General features: G+C 37.9%; 1 non-coding gene across 1 annotated transcript; it reads left to right on the top strand.

Moving 5' to 3' along the window:
* The first annotated feature begins 7,841 nt into the window (after positions 1–7,841).
* On the top strand, positions 7,842–7,948 carry LOC149015652 (small nucleolar RNA R71). Its single transcript, XR_016173740.1, has one exon. It is a non-coding gene; the product is annotated as a small nucleolar RNA R71 (small nucleolar RNA).
* Positions 7,949–8,478: the final 530 nt, after the last annotated feature.

Below are 8,478 nucleotides of genomic sequence, written 5' to 3'. Positions count from 1 at the left end.
AATATAGAAGGATCTTAAGAGCTTCATAGAATCTCTACAATTCATTGAGTTGCATCGTCTTCTGGTGATAAGGATTTGAAGAAGTTAACAAAACCTATGATTTGAGGAGCATCGAAGTAAGCAAAAGATCGCAATTTCTGCTTGGCTTGGTAGATGTAATAAAAAGAATAAGTTGGTTTTTTTTTTTTTTTTTGAAAGGTAGCTTTGTTACTTTGGGGTGGGAACTAAATTACTAATATAAACCCAGGACCTCCCCGTGGGAGGGCGGATCTTTAACCGCTTGACTAACCCATCATTGGCAGAATAAGATAGATTTGTATTGCCTAATACCTATTACCAAACCCTATGAATTGCTTTTGTTCTACCTGAGTGTAATCTGGTTTACTGTTGGTCCAAACTTAGTTCCTAAGAATCAAAGAGAGTGAGAATGGACCACCTCTGAGGACGGGAAGCCACCTCCAATGATTGAGTCAGATTCAGGAAAACACAAATCCTCGTATGGAGGAGTAAATGCTCTAAGAAGGAATGTTTTCTTTGAAACTTGCAGGAGAATAAATGTCAGAGTTATTGTAACTGGGCTTACCCTCACATGTCTTGAGTATGTTGCTTATATACCAATTTCATACTTCTGATGTGGCAAAGATGTATCATAGTCCCAGTCTTCCAGATCAGGATGAAGGGTTGAGATTATGCACGACAGATTACTTAATCACCAAGTTAAGAACTCAATCTTCTTGGAGAAGTTTCAAGCTAGCTGCACCTTATCCCAAATTGATCAGGAGCTCAGAGTCACGGGGGTGAAGATGTGGCAGCAATCCCTTAATTTAGCAGACAAAATGTAAGGGAGCAACAGTCGAAAAAGCTTGAGCGAATGAGAGGCTTCTTGATGAGCACTGAGCATTTAATGCTTTGATTGACGTTTAGATAAAGGTGAGCCGAATCCCCTTAAGCGGTTACTTTTGTCGAGATGTAGCATCTCGAGCGACTGACAAGAGTTTATTTGAAAAGTCCCATACACCACGTGGCATTCACAAAGAAGCGTTCTTCGAAGCCAACATTCTTCCGAGAAGTGCCATGCTAAGAAGTGCTAGATGAACCCTTCGAACCGGGTTTGAGCCATGTGTTTTCAATTGTGTGGTTTGTTTGGGTTTAATGGTTTGCCCCACAATGCATATTAGAACTGGAAACTTAGGTGAAATTTTAAGGATGACTAGTAGGCATCCATGAATTGAAAACAATGGTGTTACAAACTTAACGCCTCTCAAACGATGTTTACCCAGACATAATTTATTGCACTAAAGGGACCCAACATTAGTTTAATGCTCTACTAAAAGGACCCACATTTTAAAAACTCAATTTATTATTACTTTTAACGAATTTAACATGTGGATAAGCTATTTATTTATTTATTTATTTTTACAAGGACGTTTTTCTTATATAGTTGATAGGGATATTACAAATACAATGAACGAGAATTGAATCAGCAACTTCTTCACTAAGAGGTGTTGGTCATTACCCAATCGAGCAATCCGCGATTGTATTATTATTAGTATTTGCCTTCCATCCAGACTTCTTTTGTAATAGTATCTTTACATTACTTATCTCTTTAATTTGATTCTTTTTGAATGAGTAACATCTACCAACGGGGGTTGGTCCAAGTGGTAAGCAGCTTGGCTCGCTTAAGCAAGGTTCCGGTATCGAATCCTTGTGGATGCAAAATATCTCTGCTACCCACTACTCACCCACCAGGTTTATAAAACCGGGATTGGCAAACCAAAAAGAAAAAAATGAGTAACATTCTACCTCTCCTCTATTCTATTTTCTAGTGAAATAATTTATTCATGTCTTTTTTTTTTTTTGGTAAACAATTTATTCATGTCATACTTTACTATTAGATGAGGTCGTGTAAAGTTCTAATAGCCACACGAAACCGAAAGGTCCTTCTTGGCTAGATAAGCTGCTACAAAATTAGATTTTCTAGATACATAAGTGGGCCTAAAGCCCAGTAGCTTCGTGTACAAGAAGTTTATATCCTCTATAATGGGTCGAACTGACAAGGGAGCTTGTATTGCATCTTAATAAGAGAGGATTTTAGTCAAGTATTGATGGTCAGATTCAAGCTCAAGATACTCATGTCCTTCATCTATTGCTTCCAGCAATCTTGTACATATAGCTATAGCTTCACCTTACGACGTTAAACTTTAATGGTTCTGATCTAACAGAGAGCGGTTGCCCTTCATGATATCGTATCACCATGCCAAGTCTTCCTTTTTCTCCTTCTCCCTCAAAGAAGCATCAACATTTACCTACGCATAGGGGGGAAATGATGCTTTTCAAAGTACTTTGATTGCGTTGTTCATTGCTGTTGAGCATGGACAAAAATTTAGCATAGGCACTCGAGCATTTCCAATTACTTCCTGTGGAGATCATGTATTCCTTCCGAGACTCTTTTGTTCCTTGCCTTCCATAAGAACCAACTTGTGAAAGCATAGAGACTTTTCATTCATGCAGCTTTTGTGATAACCCCCATGATCATAACCCGAAACCCAAATTTGTAGGACCGAGAACCCAAGCATCTAGTGGGAAGAAGTTGTGGGCCATCCAAATGGAAGCCTATGATTTGGCCCTAGAACCTATGGACCTGGGTGATAAGATGGTGATGCTCCTACCTTGTTGGGAACTAGAAGGAGATCCAGTTAAAATCCTAATGGTTTGGGCAAGTGGATTTCTAGCTCAAGGGAAATAGAGTTTGGAGATGCCATTAAGGCAAGTAAGAGCCCTTAAGATGATCCCTAGGCCTGTACATTGGGACCAACTAGGGTGACAAACCACCCTTGTACTACAAAGTACTAGGGGCGGTTGCTTAAGGCGGTCGGTTGACCAAGCAACCACCACCCTAGGTTGTTGATTGAACTTGTATGGGCATATTTGTCTCTTTTGTCTCATTATTTATTGCGAAGGCAGCTGTGGACCTGTTGCTTGTGTCTAAAAATGCTACACAAATGCATGTGTCACAATCAGATAAAATATAGTAAGTAGAGTATTGATCCCACGGAGAATTTTATCTTCAAATATCAATGTAAAAGGAAGACTAATTTAAACAAGAATGATAAAATGATTTTGTGATTTACAAACTAAATGAATAAATGAAAGGTGAATTAAGCAAATGATATTTAATGAAAAATATGCCATAGAAGGAACTAAAGTAAGTGGTATGAGTGTTGGGAATCAATTTCCCCTCCACTGAACTTATACTGTCAAAACTACAGCAACACTGCAGCACAACATATATCAAAGAACCTGGAACAAAATTACATACAGGTATCTTCCAATCCACATATGCATTAACATCCTAATTCATAATCCTCATATTTCTATGGAGAAGTAAAATGACAATGCAAATTATGCCAAGTTCCAATCATGGTTACGTGAGGCAGGTGAGTATTCCTACCCTATCCACTAAATGGCTAAACCCAAATAATGATTAAGCTAACTCATGCTATTCAGCATTTATCTAGACTTAATTAACTTTCCAGTTAACTAAAACCATAGCATTCATTCATGAAGTTACTCATAAACAAACATGCTGAATTCATTGATAATAGATCATGCTACAGTAAAGCTAAATAAAACTTGATAATTACAGCATCAAAACTCAGGTTCAGGTAGTCTTATCATCCCAACACAATAAGAGCTTAGCTTATATAAAATTTCAATAGTGGAAAAATAGAAACAGTCCTTAACATAGTTCAGCTAGAGTATGAAGATTTAAGAATTATAAACTGAATAGAAAACTAGGAGGAGATGCTTCCACACTGCTCCAGCTTCCTATCTCCAGCAGGTTGGCTTCTTCCACGAGCTCAGCTTCTTCCGTTCAGTCCTCCTCTTTTCTCTTTCAGCTCTGGTTCTTTTCTCCGTTCTTCTCTTGTTGTTCTCTTCTTTATTTTCCCCAATTTCCCCCCAAAGTGATAGGTTAAAAGTGGCTTGTAGGATTAGAACCTTTTCATTTGATATCAACGGCTAAGATCCTTCATGGAATGACAAGAAGAAAGTCCATTTATTTATCCCTTTTCAGTCATTTCAGTTTATGATGCTACGTGTGTTCAATCTGGGAATATTCTGCTCCGTGATGCTGCAGCATCTTTACAGCAAAGTGAGAAGACATGTTCTTCTTCTATGTTCCATGTATGTCTTCATCCTTTATGGTTCTTCACCTACAATGCCAAGAGAAAGAGGGCCGATCAAATTCATCCATTAATTGAAGAGAAATTCATGCAAGAATGACATAAAGGACCTTTACAAGATTTAAAATGTTAAGACTCACTAAAACAACATCTAATGACAACTAACACTAAAACAAAGATAAAATACTCTTAAATCAAGCTATCTCAAGTATAAAATTACCAAAACTCTATTTCATAGAGTTATCACACCCCCAAACTTAAGATATTGCTTGACCTCGAGCAATAATGAAAAAAGAAAACACAAAACTACATTGCAAAGGAAAATATTACGAGACCAAAAGTAAAGAAAAGACAACAACATAGCTTAGTCATGCAATAGGATAGAAGTTAGATAGAAGTTGCCTCTCAATCTTTCTCTAATTTTCAAATCCAACACTTCTTGCCAATAACACTCAGATGTCATACTTTATTCACAAGAATGCCCTCACGTGTGTGTGAAAGTTAAGGATCTCACCCCGGATTACCCTAGTCTAGCTTAATTATGGTCATCAAGTTTAGTTCATTGATCTCATAAGTTGACAAAATGATTACCTTTCCACTAATTAGGGACCCATATCCTTTTGCACCCCAAAAACTCATCTTACAATATTTTGAGCGTTTGACCCCCAAACTTATTCTCTATGAACTATCTCCTTTTCTTTTCCTTTTTATTTTGTTGTCATTCCTTCCTTTTTACGCGAATATCAACATTTGTGATGATGATACCCGGTTACTCAACAAGATCACAAACAAAAGTGCCATTGCATGCTCATAGTCTGGGCCGCTGTTTGATGCAAAAGTAAACATGTGTTACATGCGTACTCTTGGTTACTAGGCAGCCCAAATCAGCGGAGAATTATTCTTCTTTCTTCTTTTTTGTTTTTTTTTTCCTTCCCAGTTTTCATGCTCATATTCCATGGAGAAGGGAGAATAAGAGCACTTAGCTGTTGCAGATTAAGAGATTTTGTTGTAGCGTAGTTAGAGCATTGGTCACATAATGCATTTTATATCAGAGAATACATTTCCGTAGCTGTAGAACAAAACCTTGCGACAACAAAGCTGTAGCAAAGATAGTGAATTCTCCTGGGTAAATGACACATGCTCTGCTCAGCAGTTTACTTTACTACCCAAAGTTGCAAAACACCCACTCATCCTCTTTATGTTCCCCACACTCCCTACAAGTCAAAAATACATGTCATCTAGTCATCTTGCATTTTTACTATCAAGTGAAAACTAAAAAAAATTGTAAACTACCCACAAACAAAAGCTAACTCTACTAAAAAAACTACTCAACTAATGAACAACAACATAATAAAAAAATCAAATTGGGTTGCCTCCCACAAGCGCTTGTTTTTAAGTCGACAGCCCGACTACTTTCCTTTTTCGGCATCTTGAAGGATGATCTAAGTCTAGTGATGCTCCATCATTCTTCCCAATAATGCTTCATTCATTGCATGCTCTAGTTCCCAAGGCCATTTAATGATTTCTTCTTGTGCACTATCAACAATTAGACTCAAACTCCTTTGCTGCTTCACATACCTGTTGCAACATTCCTCCAACCAAAATTTAAGCTTGTACACTGAAGGATTGATCCCTTTGATCTCTATTATATTCCATCCCAATGCTCTTGTATACTTCTTCAGCACTTCAAGTAGCATATCTTCCTGCTCCTTTGTTAGCAATGCTGAAACAATAACATGGAGTGTCTTGGCTTCACCCAAATAGGCATACAGAAGGTGGGAAGAGGTTTGAACTCTACACAGGTGACTCTTCAATTGATGGTTTAGGGGATTTAGTTTCACATTTAGATAATCCAAAAGGCTCGAATTGACTCCCTCTAAATGCCTTAGCTGATCTTGCCTTTAACCAAGCCATATATCTACTTGCTTCATCATCCACTTGTTCAATTTCTATTGCCAATGAAAGCTCTTGTGGGTTTTTAATACACTGTTTCTCCAACTCTTCTGAAACCAGCTCTTCAATGACATCCACAACAAAGCACTCTTCTATTGCATCTGAAGATCTCATTGCCTTCAAAACATTGAATGCGACTTGTTCTCCATTAATCCTCATTGTCAATTCTCCTTTCTCTACATTAATTAACATTCTCCCAGTTGCTAAGAATGGCCTTCCTAGAATTATGGGCACATCTCTGTCCGCTTCAAAGTCCAAAACAATGAAATCAGCAGGAAAGATAAATTTATCTACTTTTACCAAAACATTTTCAATTTTTTCTTTTGGGTAAGCAAGAAATCTATTAGCTAATTGTAAGGTTAATGTTGTTGGCCATGCTTCTCCAACTCCAAGCTTCTTGAAAATTAACATTGGCATAAGGTTGATGCTTGCTCCAAGATCACAAATGGCTCTCTCAATATAATTATCTCCAATAGCACAGGGGATGGTGAAACTTCCAGGATCTTTTAATTTTGGAGGAAGCTTGTTCAGCAAGAAGGCACTACTCTCTTGTGTCATGGCCACTGTTTCAAACTCTCCAAATCTCTTTTTCCTTGAAAAGATGTCTTTCATGAATTTCACATAATTTGGCATTTGTTCAAGTGCTTCTACCAATGGTATATTGATGTGGAGCTGCTTCAGAACATCCAAGAATTTCTTGAATTGATGGTCTTGCTGCTGCTTATGAAATCTTTGAGGAAAAGGAGGTGGTTTATAACTTTCTTTTTCTGGAAAATTCTGTTGTAGTGAGGGTGTAGCAGTGGGTTCAACACTCTATTTTGCAGAATCAATGTGTTCCTTTTGAGCAGCAACTATATCTTCCTTCTCTTCTCCTTCTTGGATAGAAATATGTTCCTTTTGTTGGTTGGGCTTTGAGTGAGTTTGCTCTAGAGTTTTTCTATTCCTTAATGAAATAACCTTACAATGCTCTTTGCCTTCACGCCTAGGATTTTCGGTGTCACTTGGCAATGATCCTTGAGGTCGATTGCTTAAAGCACTACCTAGCTGTCTTACTTGATTCTCCAAATTCCTCAATGAAGATGCTTGACTCTGAATAAGTGCATCATTCTTTGCCATATACTCCTTTAATAGAATCTCTATTAATGAAGAGGGTTCCATAGGTTGAGTCTTCACTTGCTGTTAAGCACTTGAAAACTGATGAGGTCAAATTGGCATGGAAGATGGACCGACATTTTGTCCTTGAGCATTCCAAGAAAAATTAGGGTGTTGCCTCCAACCAGGATTATAGATGTTGGAATATGGGTTATTGGCGTTGCTGAAATTACCAACATAGAAGGCAAATTCTGGGTTGGATGGACAACTATCAAAGAAATGCTCCCCACCACAATATGTACAAGAGATTGCTATATTTTGTTGTGTTTGTACAGCTGTAGCCAGGTTCACTGATTTTAACACACTAATTAAGGATGAAACTTGTGTAGTTAAGGCTGTCATTGCATCCAACTCATAAGTTCTTACACTCTATTATTCACAGTAGCTCTCTCAGCTGACCTTTGGTAGTTGTTGTTGGTCATTCTCTCCAAAATATCATAAGCTTCATTATATGACTTTGCCAATATAGCCCCATTTGCTGATGCATCCACTATGGACTGAGTTTGACCATTTAAACCATTGTAGAAAGTCTCAATTTGAATCCAATGAAAAATTCCATGGTGAGGACATTTACACAAGAGCTCCTTAAATCTTTCCCATGCCTCATGCAAAGATTCACTATCCAATTGTTGAAAACCAGTGATATCATTCCTGAGCTTGGCATTCTTTGTTGGAGAGAAGTACTTCATCAAGAACTTCTCTACTAAGTCATTCCATGTGGCTATGGACTGTGGAGGTAAAGAATTCAACCATGCTCTGGCCCTATCTCGCAATGAGTAAGGGAATAGCTTCAATCTCAAGGCTTTTTCAGTTGCTCCAGGTATCTTAAAAGAATCACTTACCTCCATAAAAAGTCTAAGATGGAGGTGAGGATCTTCTATTGGCATCCCACTAAATTGTCCCATAGTTTGAAGCATTTGGAACATCACAGGCTTAAGTTCAAAATGTAATGCTTGGATTTTTGGCCTTACTATACTTGGATTCAACTCATGGAACATTGTACAACATATGCTATAATGGCCCTATCTCTATCATCACCCTCAGCTGCCATATTATTCTTATTATTATTCACCCCATTTCTCACTACTTCAGCCATTGTTTGAACTGCTGCTAAACCTCGCTGCTCCTTTCTTCTAGCTCGAAATGTCCTTTCAATTTCAAAGTCAAAGGGTATCAACTCTTGATCAGG

This window comes from Hakea prostrata, chromosome 5 (genome assembly GCF_041222555.1).
Source record: "Hakea prostrata isolate BN-2017 chromosome 5, UWA_Hpros_2, whole genome shotgun sequence".
Classification (NCBI taxonomy): Eukaryota; Viridiplantae; Streptophyta; class Magnoliopsida; order Proteales; family Proteaceae; genus Hakea; species Hakea prostrata.
The sequence above is the reverse complement of the archived record's forward strand: the minus strand, read 5'-3'. Positions and strand labels throughout refer to the sequence as shown.